This window comes from Phalacrocorax carbo, chromosome 4, assembly GCF_963921805.1.
Source record: "Phalacrocorax carbo chromosome 4, bPhaCar2.1, whole genome shotgun sequence".
Taxonomy (NCBI): domain Eukaryota; kingdom Metazoa; phylum Chordata; class Aves; order Suliformes; family Phalacrocoracidae; genus Phalacrocorax; species Phalacrocorax carbo.
This window is the reverse complement of record NC_087516.1, coordinates 56,872,801-56,887,165: the sequence shown is the minus strand read 5'-3', so window position 1 is coordinate 56,887,165 and position 14,365 is coordinate 56,872,801. Positions and strand designations below refer to the sequence as shown.

The window sequence follows — 14,365 nt, the reverse complement described above, 5'->3', positions numbered from 1 at the left end:
GGGCTTTCTAGCTCTAATACAAATTCCCAAATTGTTTTGGCGCTGAACTCAGAATTGCACAGGCAGATGCATAGGATGACTCTGAACATGAGAGGAACGCAAATAGCTGCTTTTGCTGAAACATGGAAACGCTATCCTTTAGTACTAAATGGAAGAAACACGATTTGAGGAGACATCAGTAAAAAAGCCAAGTGTTGTCAGGTGAGAAAATGAGGTCAAAGTAAAAGAAATGTACTTTCTTCTAATGTTTAAGGAGGCAGAACCAAAGCTGAGTTTCAAACTGGCAGAAAAATCAAGAGATAAAATGATGCAGGAATCTGACTGAGACTGCAGCTAAATCAAAGAGGTAGGAATTAATGATCTACCCTGAGGTATAATACACATGACATAGTTTAGGTGGCCCAGCAGAAGCAGCAAATCAAGCTTAGTGAGAGGTCTGGAATCGGGAAGACTGAAAAGGAAAAGAAAAAAAGGATCGATTTATTGCAGAGGGAGAAAAGTTTATAATAAATGGGAAGCAAGGTGTAATGCAAAGTGAATATGTGGGATTAGCTGGATGTATTGTTTTCTTCCTGAGTAATATGACTGAACACTAATATAGCCAATATAGATGGAAAAAGTAGCAGGGCTTTACAGGAAGAGCTTTAATGTCTTATCAAAAGACGGTTCTCAGCCTAGAGCTTCAGGTAAAACACTGCATTTGTCACCCCCCCTCACCAAGCTGATACCGAGGAGTCCCAGTTAGAGCAGCTGATACACTGTACTTTCCTACAAACATACAAACATCTTAACCAAATGCGTTATCTGTCTGATTATCTGCTATGGCAAGTCTAAATGGTACCCCAGACTGTGGAATTAATGTTACTCGATCCTCTTTGTCCTTAGTCTGCCATAGGTGAATAGCACTTGAGGACAAAAATTATTTTAGGTTGAATGGGGAAGTAATCCATTCCCTTCACTGTTGTTGTTAACGCTGTGAGAGTGTACACAGATAATACCATATTCTATTCGATCTACCTGACTTCATCTCAAGTATTTTAAAGGATGGTCATAGTCAGTCAAGGAAAACATCAGACAAGAAGCTTTAACTGAGATGAGAGTACAACTGAAGGAAAAATGCAGGTTTAAATTGTTGATGCTTTTTACAAATTACAGGAACTGAATCATCTATTCCCTTTCCTCCTACCGCCAAATCAAACAATGTACAACTAGAACCAAGAGAACTGTCCTTTTGAGCTAGAAACAACATATGATCATTATGTTTTCTATGCTGTATCAAGCCATGTATCCACTTTTTCCTGGGTCATAACCAGCCGCAACCAGGAGACCGATAGTTTCCTAATGAAATGGAAGCATTATGATATCTGACTGTTATCGCTATTATTGAGCCAACAGACTTCCCTGCTCACTTGGTCTATTTCAGAGCCTATGAGATAAATCCTTTTGGGTAAAAAGCACTGGAGGAATTAAGTGGTATTAGGGACGTGTGTGTGTATGCAGATCCCAATGTGTTCTAAGGATCTTCCTGACAATTTAAAAAGCTATCTTAAAAGATACACCCAGTGTACAAAAATGATCTCCAGAAAGCCCTTGTTGGGCAGTCTTTAATAGTACCTCTTACAGCAATTCCTCTTCCAAGACAGGGACTGCAAGAGGTGTTAGAAATATGGTTGCCTTTGACTTAAATGTGTTTAGACTTTCCAGCAATGCAAGAGGTAAAGCTCTTTCCCTACTACAACAGGGCTAGTATCAGACACTTCTTTTTGGAGAGATCTGAATACATTATCCTTAACGAAGAGAGAAGAGGTGAGAGTTTCAGCCCTTTTGCTCCTTTACACCAGATAAAAAGGAAAGAATAAATTAAAGCCACCCTCAGTATCCTGTATCTGGCTGACAGAGATTGCTGGAAGCACAGCAGAGGCCAGCTGTGAGAGTCCTGTTTTCCTTGTGGCAGGTATTGATGGGGGCAGGGCTTGGAGTGGCAAGCAAAGACAAAAGGCACAAGTCTAGGGAGGATAACCTTGGGATGTTTATGGAGACTGTAGGACTTAATTACATCACTGACTTCTCCAGCGACCCAAATCAGGGTGACCTAAAGCTCTAGGACATCTTCTCAGCCTGGAGTACCTCTGATTTTAGTCTGTTTAGTTATATTATTGGCATAATGGATAATCAATTAGAATCACATAAAATGGGGAGGAAGCATCAAGGAATTTAAGTTACCTAGAGGAAAGAGAGATTTCATAAATATAACAATAAATGTGAAATTTAAACTATACTATTTTTTTATTCAGTAAGTGGAAACATAGCAAGGGGAAGCAAATGTTGGAAATGTAATCCTGAAAACTCTTGACTTGTTGAATGATATGTTAATGAATTGTGAAAACCTAAAACTATAGAGAAAATAAACAGTAAACAGAGAAAATTCAATTGAACCATAAGAATCTGTTAAAATAGGAAAAATAGTTCTTTGAGGTGGTTTTCTCGGACCTGACTACTTTCTCTGACCAGCATATATTTCTGCCTGTTTTCTCTTTTGCTCCTTTTCTCCCTCCTAAATGTAGTAAGTGAGGAATGCATCAGGGTCGATGGAGAACGCACTCTGATTGTACATGAATGTGTTGTGAAACTTACTGAAGAGCTGGTGTACAGGCTGGGCTAGCGTAATTGCAATAATTATACATTGCTACTAACATATTGATTCATCTTGGTGGCAAGATTTACTCTGAGGGAAATGTTAGCAGGTGTTTGGTGGGGGAAGAAAGTAAGACTTGCATACTAGAGATTCCTGGAGGCAGATAATACGGTCAATCTTACAGCTGGAGCAGACTCTTCCACAGTGACAGACAGAGTGATATTATGTGTCCGCTAGACAGAAGGAAGACCTGTGAGTCTTCCACCTTTCATGTCCACCTTTCCCTCCTGTGGCAATACTCATTTTCTCTCCTTCCATAAGGATCTCTAATCCATCCCAGCTGCGTCTGCCTTTTAAATCCTTCTTCAAAAGCCACTTTTTACAATGATGGTTGAAGAAAACACCTTGCCAAAGGTACCTAGCACGATTGGTAATTTTATTTATAGTTAAAGAGGTCGTATATAAACCAGACTTAGTAATAACTAAAACTACTTTGATTCACAACTACCCTATTGTGCATAGTTGCTGTGAACATTTGACTGTACTACTGTTACTCATATCTTTTCCAGTCTTCGCCTTTTCATTGCTCCTCACTCTTGCTAATCGTATTGCTTCTTAAATTAAGTCTGCTGTAAATCTGATCAGTATTTGAGCTTTGAGTCTTCTCTGCATCAGTCTTGGATTGTGCTTCAGGAACCTGTCGTTTCCCTGCACACTCTGTCTTACAGCATCTGATGCATCAGCCTCCTCATTGGGAATGGATCTTCTGGGCACCATAGGTTGGACTCATATCACCTGACTTTACCTTTTAACATATAAATCTGAGGGAGATAGATAAGAATCTTTAAGATGCCGCTCAGACCTGTGACCTGTACTTTAAAGCGGATTATGTTATTGAGAGCTCAAGTTTGGTCTCCCCAGGACCACTGCACAAGCAAACGGTCATTGTACGTATGTAAATGTACATATGTATATGCATGTATTCACTTTGAAGTCTACCCTGGGAAGCAAAAATCATCTGGAAACTTCCAGTGTTTTGTTAGGAAAAGTGAATGGGTTTGTTGAGTAGGAACAAATGCAGAGGAAGGTCAGGTGCTGAAGTGATTGCTGTGGGAAGCAGTGGCCAGGGAAGAATATCAGCCAAAGTGAACAGTAAACTCAGTTCTGGAGGCTTAGCATGGGTGTATTTAAGCATGGGGTGCATATATTATCTGTAGACTCATATATCACACTGGAACAAGCAGGATGCAGACAGATATTTGAAATACAGTTTTGATAACAATAGAAATGAAAGATGAGTAACCTTAAAATCCCTAAATATAAAAGGACATTTATCATGGCTGCAGCAGGAAGTGAACAACAGGAACGTAGACAGAATTATACACAGTGATGAATTTCATACAGTAGGAAAATGTGGGAGCTTAGTACTCCTGTCAGCGTGTGAAAACATACATTCCTTAAAGGTCTGTTTCTTCTACGTACTCTACAGGTCTGCTGCGACTCCATTGTTTTATAGTCACAGCATGGCACGAACAGGAAGCTCGAGCGTTCGTGTTTCATTGAACTTTTGCTTTTGTCCACAGGCTGCAGTGGATTTGGCAGTGGTGGGTTTTAGCAGCTGAGATTCTCCAGACAGGAGAAGGAATAATGGGGGAGCAATAAAAAGCTAATTCTGAGACTGACTTTAACGAAGAGAAAGGCTAAAAAGCTCCAATCATTAAAGTCAAAATATTTAGAAGAGTTCCCAAAGGATACATTTAATTTCTGATTCAGAACAAGACTAATGTACCACTTAACCTACAAGTTTACATGAGACTTAAATGATATGCAGTAGGAACTCTCTCCAAAGAGATACAAAGCTCTAAAACTTGCAGCATGAATTGAATGGTACTTGAAGGCATTCATATTTTTGAGGTAAACACATTATTGGTGTTCTCAGTACCTTGCTTTTAAAGATGCAAAAACAATACCTATTTTAGGTGACTATTTATTCACTCGTACTAGTGCTTTCACAATAACACAGACATTTAAAAAATCATAAGATAACATCTGTAATTTGTCTAGAAGTACTAAAAGAAAATAATGTATTGTTAAACAAAATGATCAGTGTCTGAGGTCTTCGACAACTGCAAGAAAAAAAGAAAACCACTCTTTCACAGGCAGCACTATTAAATAATTTTTAACTTGCAGTAATAGTGGGGTTCAGGTTCTCTAACGATCCTGTGAAAACATGCACAAAAATATTGAGAGAACATTTATTTTGTGGCAATACTAATCCTAGGTGACAGACAGTGTTCTCAAGGCTTTTTTTTGTTGTTGTTGACAAAGACAACAATAATACTTCCTCATAAATAGCTGTACTATGACTACAATCTGCAAAATCCAAAGTCATTTTAAAAAATCTACATTCAGAGAACACAGTCCTCACTCTTTCTGAAAGACGGTTTCCTTATTATGACTTTTTCCATTTTGATTGAGCCAGATGCCAACAAATTTCTTTTGGGGTCTATTCTTTAAAAACTGAGCAAATTATTAGCAGAAGCCAGCAGCAAAATAACAACAGAGTGCAGTTTGCTGTAACAAACTTGAGAAATAATTACCAGACGCCTTATGCGTCTTTAGTTTCTCCATGTTTTTGCTGCTGTAGAGCAGGATGATCATTTCCATGCAGATGCCAGAGCACAGCTCCTTACTCGTAACAGGACTTGGTTCAGCACAGCTGCAAGGGGGAGCGTGGATTCACACCATCTTAATATACCAACTGGCAGTCCCTGGGACTGCAGAAGACTGGCACAGCCTCTGGATTAATCTTGAATGGCATCATTTTGCCCTCAGCACATCAAATACTTCTGACCTCTTTTAAGTCTGACCCACATCTTCTGATCAGGGCCAAGAAATAAACATCAGTCTCGAATTAGCATTCTTCAGTGTCACAACCCCATTAGAATTGGCATAAACAAAATCAAGAAGCAATACGTTCCCCTTCCCACCTCCTGGCTTCCTCCTAGGACGGCTGTGGCCATAAAACAAAGATCATTAAAGAGGACTTTTGTATTAATGATTGAGTGTACATTACAGTAATCAGATAATGGCTATATCAGCTTTCATTAGAGGTCTCAAGAAACCCATCTTTGCTATGCATGATAACTTAATTTATTCTAAATACTTTGACAGCATTGTTGATTAAAGCCTTAATGTTCACTTTATCTATAAGAGCAATTGTTTTCTGGTCAGTTTATTACTTTGTGTAACAGTAAACCTGAATATTAAATGGTCTTGAGAGGTGTTAAGGAAAACTCTGCATACTGATCAATGTCTACCCTAAAGTATTTGTATAGCCTTTTATATATATATATATATACTTACATACAGTCCAGGCTTAAAAGAAATAATGCCATTGCTTGATCTGAATTATCAGCTAAAATGTCTTGGACCGTTAAGTACCAAGAGTAATAAGGTAATAACATTAATTATCAATGGGTATTTCTGTCATCCTGCTTAGGATAACTAATGCTTTGTAACTTGGAATCAAGCGGATCCAGTGGAGCCAGGATAACAGACAGAATTTCAAGACTGAAGGTATATTGGTCCTTGTTCAATTGCTTGATAATATCTCCTGGTCTGCCTATAGCATGTTTTAACAAGATCTCTTACTCAGGGCCTTGTTTCTTCCGTTCCGCAGATGCAGTGTAAAGCAGGTGTGCGTTTGCTCAAGGGGACTAAAGTTACACCCAGAAAGGGTTGAAGCACTACGTGAAACGTAATCATCATTCAGAGCACGTAGCGAGGTGCGCAGGGAATCGGCTGGCACGCCAGCGAGTGAGTGAGAGGTGAGAGGGCTTTCTCTAGGGGCTCATCTAGGCGGCGCAGCCACTGGCTGCCATAATAACAACCCTCCCGCTGGCAGGAGAGCAGCTTAAAATATTTGTGTGACTGCACATTTGGACGGGACTGCACAAGTGTGAGAAAGGATAGCTATCTTGCGGAAACAAGAAAGTTTGCTTATGTCCCTTGTGGCACCTTCTGTGTTTTTTTTTTCTGCCCTAATTTTCCTGTTAAATCCTCACAGTGTAGTTATCCATATTTCTTCCACTGCCCTTACCAGCTTTTCTTTTTTGTTTGCTTTTCAATACCTTCATTCTTGTCCTTCCCAAGTCCAGTAGCTCACATTTTGTTGCCATTCTTGGGATGTAAGGTATTTTTCTGACCACCCATTGGCATCTGGGGTATCGTTTCCCTTTCCCAACATCCCCTTTCTTGAACATCTGGGGCCACAGCTGTGTGTAGGTGAATATTAAAAAGCCTTCAGGGGACTGGGGTAACAGTCATAAACTGATGGAAACTGGTATTATCTAAACTTCAGTAGTTAACTTTTCTGTGAGACGATACCTGCTGCTAAATGTCCCGCCCTACAAAGGAGGCGCTCAGCTGGAGTCATGTAGATGACAGAGACTGTGCTGTCAGCATCCAGCTACTTGCAGCATCTTTCAAACCTCCTGAAGTGTAGAGCAGCCAGCTGGCCTCTGCACCTGTGCTGGTTTCAGCGAGGATAGAGTTAATCTTCTTCACAATAGCTAGTATGGGTCTATGTTTTGGATTTGTGCTGAAAACAGTGTCAATAATACAGGGATGTTTTAGTTACTGCTGAGCAGGGCTTACACAGAGTCAAGACCTTTTCTGCCCCTCACCCCACCCCACCAGCGAGCAGGCTGGGGGTGCACAAGGAGCTGGGAGGGGACAGAGCTGGGACAGCTGACCCCAACTGACTAAAGGGACATCCCACACCATATGGTGTCATGCTCAGCATATAAACCTGGGGAAGAAGAAGGAAGGGAAATGTTTGGAGTGATGGCGTTTGTCTTCCCAAGTAAATGTTACATGTGATGGAGCCCTGCTTTGCTGGAGAAGGCTGAACACCTGCCAGCCCATGGGAAGCAGGGAATAAATTCCTTGTTTTGCTTTGCTTGCACACACAGCTTTTGCTGTTTACTTCACTTTACTGCTATTAAACTGTCTTTATATCAACCCACGCCTTCCTTTTCTCACTTTTACCCTTCCAGTTCTCTCCCTATTCCCACCAGGGAGGAGTAAGCGAGTAGCTGTGTGGGGCTTAGTTGCTGGCTGGGGTTAATCCACAACAGTCCTTTTTGGCACCCAACATGGGGCTCAAAGGGTTTGATATAATGGCAGGTTTGATTGGAATGTGCTAGATCAAATTTATAGCTGTTATTGCTGTTTAGCTATTAATTGGCAGGCTCCTGTGCTTGCCATGGGGCTTGCTTGCCTTACTGTGTATTAGAGTCTAGTGCTTGTTAGTGGCTGCTTTTTGCTTTCACTGCTTGCTGTGCTGCTGTAGTGCTGACCACCTTACTCTGCTGTGCCTGGGAACAGCAATAGCGATGGGCCTGGGCTGGCAGATGGCCAGGGCATTGCTGCTGTTTCTGTGCTGCTGTACTAGACAGGCTGGAACTCCAGTGTGAACTCAAGTCGAAGGGGCTGTGACCTGTGGATGAGTCCACGCAGGAGCAGGACACCCTGAAGCATCTGTGGCCATGAATAAGTCCACACCAGAACAGGTACATCTCAAAATGTCTGTGACCGTGGTTATGTCTGTGCTGCAACAGATATATATCTGAAGGGGCTGTGCCCCAAGGATAAGTCCATCCTGCAGCAGGTACACCTTGAAGCATCAGTGGCCATGTATGAGGTCATGCTGGAGCACGTTAAAGTGTGTGGCCATGGATAAGCCCCCAACAGAGCAGGTACTCCCCCAGAGGGACTGCAGCCAGGAGTAAGGCCATGCTGGAGCAGGTTTACTTCTTCTGAAGGGACTGTGGCTGTGGGTAGGGCCGCTTTGGAGCAGGTATGTCTCTGGAGGCTTTGTGGCCCATGGAGAAGGCCACACTGGAACAGGTGCGCATCAAAGTGACTGTGGCTGTGGATAGGTCTGTGTACCCCTGGAGAGACTGTGGCTCCTAGATAAGGCTCCACTTGGAGCAGGTACATGCCTAAGGGACTGCAGTCTGTGGATAAATCCAAGCCAGAGCAGGGGCAAGGGGAGGAGTTAATTGCAATGTTAAACCCAATGGTCTGGTCCAAAGGGACCAGGGGTGGAGATTTTAATGGAAATACCTTTAAACTGTTGTAACCCAGGATTTGAGTTGCATGTTATGGGAATTACTACAGCAGGGACCACCAGGACCAATGGAGGAGAAGCCTTACAAGAAGCAGTGCAAGTGCGGCAGCGACCTGACCTGGGCTGGCCTTGGTGCCCAGTAACTCCACACAACACCCCACCTCTCCTGTCCTGAGTGACCACCATAACCGATGGAGCCCAAAGTCATGGACTGAATGAGCTCCGTGGACATTTATGGATATTTTACAGGCATTTCACAGAGATGGTGCATAGACTAAGGGAATGACATCTGTGTATTACATCCAAGGATGGGAAGGGGGGTGGTGGTGGTTAATGGGATTTTATTGGATAGTGTGAGACCTGAGCATGACGTAAATGGTGTGGAATAAGGGGTGGAGAATGTTCTGGGTTTGGCTGGAATAGAGTTAATTTTCTTCACAGTAGCTAGTATGGGGCATGGTTTGGATTTGTGCTGAAAACAGTGTTGATAATTCAGGGATGTTTTAGTTACTGCTGAGCAGGGCTTACACAGAGTCAGCGCCCTTTCTGCCCCTCACCCCACCCCACCAGTGAGCAGGCTGGGGGTGCACAAGGAGTTGGGAGGGGGCACAGCTGGGACAGCTGACCCCAACTGACTAAAGGGACATCCCACACCATATGGTGTCATGCTCAGCATATAAAACTGGGGAAGAAGAAGGAAGGGAAATGTTTGGAGTGATGGCGTTTGTCTTCCCAAGTAAATGTTACATGTGATGGAGCCCTGCTTTGCTGGAGAAGGCTGAACACCTGCCCGCCAATGGGAAGCCGTAAATAAATCTCTTGTTTTGCTTTGCTTGCACACGCAGCTTTTGCTGTTTACTTTGCTTTACTGCTGTTAAACTGTCTGTCTTTATCTCAACCCATGTGTTTTCTCACTTGTACCCTTCCATTTGTCTCCCCCATCCCACCAGGGGGGGAGGGAACAAGCAGCTGTGTGGGGCTTAGTTGCCAGCTGGGGTAAACCACAACAGCACCCCTGTGTCTGTGGATGCCTCTGAAATCAGAGGAAGAAACAGGTTCTGGGGACACTGATAGAGGATCAACAGTACTTCTCTGGGATTATCTGTCAGTCCCACACCATGCAGCGTTTGGAGTCCCATTTTTATGCCTTCTGACAGTAAAGCCGAGGGCTGATTAACATGACCTCAGGGGACAGTAAGGGAAATGACCATCCATGGCCTGCTGGTGCTTATTGCAAGTCAGAATGATGGCCTGTGGAAGGATATGAGTGCTTCTGGCACTGAGACCATCTTTGAGTCATGATTGATTGTCATTCTTCCCAATGAAGCCTTAAGCATAAATAATAGTATTGTGTGAAATCAAGTCTTTGGAATACATAACCTTATTCCAGATGAGCCTGAATCTTTAATGGTGAAAATTGTGACAACAGATGAGGGGAGCAAAGCATTTACAAAACTGGATAGTAAAATATATCTGTGCCTTTTGTCAGAGCATGAGAACTGATAACAGAATCTCTGGCTGTTTCAATGAGAAAGTGACCAACATCACAACTCAAGACTTTTCTCTAGAGAAAAATCTCACTCAAATTCCCTTCCTACAGAAATCACCTGAAGCAGATACTATTTTTTCTTTTGTTGTTTTATGAGGTAGTAAAAAAGTTGGGTTTACTTCCTGTTTTGGTTTCAGACACTCTTCCAGTCCAACAGAACCGGGAATGGCTTGATGCAGCTATCCTGGGCATCCCAGGACCAAAGTCAGGGCTGGGTCAATAGTGGTATGGGCTTGATTCTTCATTTGTATAAGCTACCAGAGGTGCTTGATCACAGTGATATGCACATGATGTTAAATAAAAATCTGGCTCCAGATGACTGTCATTCATCTGAAGCTGGTGTTAAATTGACAAAACTCTGCTTTCTAATTAAATCCTTACTCCTCCTGATTCATTAATTGTGACAATGGAATTCTCTCATCAAAAACAAGTATGGAGGTAAAGCAAAACCTGTCACTGCCAAGACAAGTACCAAAACTCAGAAAGCTGCCAAGCCAAGGGGGTGGAAACCTCCAGAATCTTTGCAAAGGTCACAAGCTGAAGTTCTCAAAAGCTAGGATATGCCTGAGTTGCGTTTATCCATGCAACCCTTACTTTACCAGCTTCATATACATGCCTGATCAGGCTCTTAATTGCCTGATCGCAGATTAGTCTTCCCACAGGATTGTTTCCTCATTTAGTCCATGGTCCCTTTTAAGCATCAGTCTTTTCTTCCTTCACAAAGTTGCTCCAACTCTACACATCCATATTCCAAAATTTCTACAGGTTGTCTCTGTGGTACCTGTGTACTTCTCAAACATCAGTGAGTCTGTCTCCACGCTCCAGAAGTGGGATCATCCTTGTTTTGGTGACTTGATAAAAGAGATCACTAAACTTGAACGCTCCGTGGCATTACCTTTTGCTGTTGTCAGATCATTTAGCATTTCCCGTGCAGGGAATGCATTTACAGAGGGAATCTTTTTCAAAGATCAGCCAAAAAGAAACACTTCAGAGAAATTTTCCCTGCTGCACTTCTAACAATTCTCTTACGTGCGAACTAAGATTTTTTTGTACAGCTCAGAAATTTGTGCAATTTGGCCAAATGAGGTATGTTCGTGATGGTAAAATTTCAAACTTTTGCTTCTAAGTGCAAAGGCATTAGGGCTCCTTAGAAGAGTAGTCCTTAAATAGTTATTATTTTAGCACAGAAAATGTGTTTGTTAAGAATGAAGTCTGGAAATCAGCTGAACGGTTTTAGAGACTGCATACCTCTTGAACAGGGAACTTTTAGTCCAAAGAGGTGAAACTTGACAAATCGAGAAGTATCTGAAAGTAGGGCCTGAAAACAAAAACCCCAAAACCTGTCAGGCATCCTGAGCTAGCAGCAGTGATACAAGCCTTTCTTACAGGATTTTTGGGGGACGTGCAAACCCCGAAAGAACAAATACACTTTCTGAGTAGCTGCCCCAGCGGAGCTTTTGTGCGATGCCGCTTGACAAAAACAGAATACAACCCCCTTAGCACCGAGGAGCCCTAAAGCTGATTAGGCGAACAAGCCCACGCTTGCTGCGTACTGGCCAGGGAGTGCTTATTCTAAACCCCCTTGTTAGCTGCTGGCATGACATTTCTGGCATGTCATTTAGATTCATACAGCATTTGCAGGCTAAAAGCCACTCCAGCCCCCCTCCAATAAAGGGCAGGTTTTTTAAGAACCAGCAAGAAATGAAACCGTGGCAGCAACGCGTGGGCCATCATTCACGGAGGAGAGATTTCTGGAGATACTGGGGTGGTCTAAACAAACCCAGGTGTTTTTAGTAGCCAGCTCTTTGGACCCAGGTTTCAGAGCTCTCGGTCCGTGTCCCATGGGGATCCCAGCATCGACGGTATGAGGATCGCTGTGGGTTTTCTTTTTCCTGGGCACCGCTGTTTCTCAGCTGGCAGCGTCCCCTCGAATGCGGCGCTGCGACGTTGGCTTGCATCGGCGATGGATCGAGCCCTCTGGGAGTCGGCGTAATTGGAGATCAGCAACCTGGACTCCTGCCTAGGAAGCAGCAGGAAAGCGGCTGTACTTGAAGCAGAATCAAACCAGATTCAAAGTAATGGGAATAGTTAAGCTGTGACAACTTTTAAAAAGATCGCTCTGCTACATTATTTTAGTAAATATTTGTAGGTGTCTGTAATGGGGGTAATCACTGCATTTCCTTTCAAACAAAAGCGAGGAGAGCAGTTTTCAGTAATACTGGATGATAAGCAAGGCAATCTAATGGGTGGCTTTAACCTTATTTTTGCTGGCAGATCATGCGTTACAGCAGTTCTCAGGTGTCTTTTCCTGCAGCACACAAGAACTAGTTCATGCCTGGTCTTCTCCTTTACTGATGCAAGAGCTCCACAGTAGCTGGCAAGCAGCAAGGCGTCCCTCTTCGGCAGGGAGCTGGGATGGGCTGCGTGCGTGGGTGGCAGTGGGGCCAGGCATGAAGCAGGCCTTCAGGACATGCCTGGCCACAGCCATGAGAAGGAGGAATGGCACCTATGTGACAGCAGAGGTGGGCACCTGCAGAGGAAGGAAGGAGGGTGCCTAGCACAGCTGGAAGTCGCAGAGATGAACCACAGCTCAGAGGGGCTGTGCTCAGTATTATGGCAGTGCAGACAGACAGCTTTCAGGCTAAATTAGAGCCCAGGTCCCCAGAGCCCACAGAATACTTTGTAGCTCAAAGGATGTTAAAGAGTTATGAGGGATTGCAGGCAATGGGGTGCAGGTGTGCTGTTGCTATTGTGGATGGTGTACAAGATGTTTCCATACGTTTCCTTGTGTTCCTTGCCCCAATGAAATAAAACCAAGGAATCGGTTTGGGAACTTTGAGAAAGCTTGTGCATTTCTTCTTCAGTTTCCCCCCATCCCAGAAGGGGAGGACCATACGTTTGGAGTGCCCACAAGACTGGTGCTAGAAGAAAGGCTGTGCCAGAAACATGTCTCTTCTTGAGGGTGGAAAAGAGCTGAGCCACCATTTCCATTTTTGTCCAGGGGCGAGGCACAGAGCTGGGGGCCAGTACGGGAACATGGTCCTGAATGAAAACCTACCGCTTCCAGTGCAAGGCGGGAGATCTCCCAGTGAGAAAGCAAGGCAGGCAGAGCGGAGCAGAGGCAGCTGCTTTCCCAGTCCCCCTCCGCAGTTCTTCTGTAGCAGAGGCCCGTGCCCCAAGGGCAGCCTGCTCAGGACTCCTGCCGGGAGCACCCAGGGAAGAGCCAGAGTCACAGCGCCTGTGGTCAGGGACAGCTTAGAGCTCCTGCCCCAGATGAAGGGAACCTGAACACAGCAGCCGAGTGAGGAGTCCAGCCCTGGTGGTGGATCTGTGGGCTTTAGGAGCCCTAGGAAAATGGCACACAAAAGGAATGAGTAATAATATTAGAAAAAACCGACCCAGCTAGCAGTCTGTAATGAACTGCTGCATTCCCCAAGGGCTTGCTTCACCTCCTTTTTCTAATTCTAGTGCAATGCTTGAAGTACTGATGGATCAGGGTAGGTTTACAAGGGCCAGTTTGTAGATACACACTAAAGCCTGTCACAGAATGAACAAGAACCAAAAGTGAATTTCGGTTTGTTTCTTCTTTTTTTTTTTTCCCCCCAAGTAACTTTCAGACCAACCTTAATATTTACAAAGGCAGGGCAGCTCCCATGTTCACAATGTCGCAACATATTGCTTTCACTGCATTCCTGCTAAAAAATGAAATAGGAATGGTTTCTGGATGAAAAACAGAGCCTGTGATTTTTAATTTTCCGTCCCTCCCATCAAAGCATGGATTACGGTGAAAAGGACAATCTGGAATTGCTTTCTTAAGACTCGTCATGAAAAAGTTGTAGCTGGAAGGTTGGCTACCTCACCAATAAACACCTGCATATTTTCTACTCCTCCAGTCCTCCTCTGCTCCCAGGCTTAGGGCAGACTGCAGGATGAAACAGATTCGTATCTGAAAACAAAACAAAACAAAACTCAACTGAGCAAAAAGTTTCAGAGAAAGCCCGTCTGAACTGGATTCCACACTTCTTCCCCGACACCAGAAAAGAGT

At 43.6% G+C, this 14,365-nt stretch overlaps 1 long non-coding RNA gene across 2 annotated transcripts in view; it reads left to right on the top strand.

The window, feature by feature from the left end:
- Positions 1–10,677, top strand: part of LOC135313120 (uncharacterized) — an 82,170-nt gene extending 71,493 nt beyond the window's left edge. The window contains exons 4-6 of one of the 2 annotated variants that reach the window (XR_010372715.1): positions 6,138–6,214; positions 6,318–8,211; positions 8,822–10,677. This is a non-coding gene — a long non-coding RNA (uncharacterized LOC135313120). Of the gene's footprint in view, positions 1–6,137; positions 6,215–6,317 lie in introns of both variants that reach the window. The other variant, XR_010372714.1, reaches the window with a different exon arrangement.
- The last annotated feature ends 3,688 nt before the right edge of the window (positions 10,678–14,365 follow it).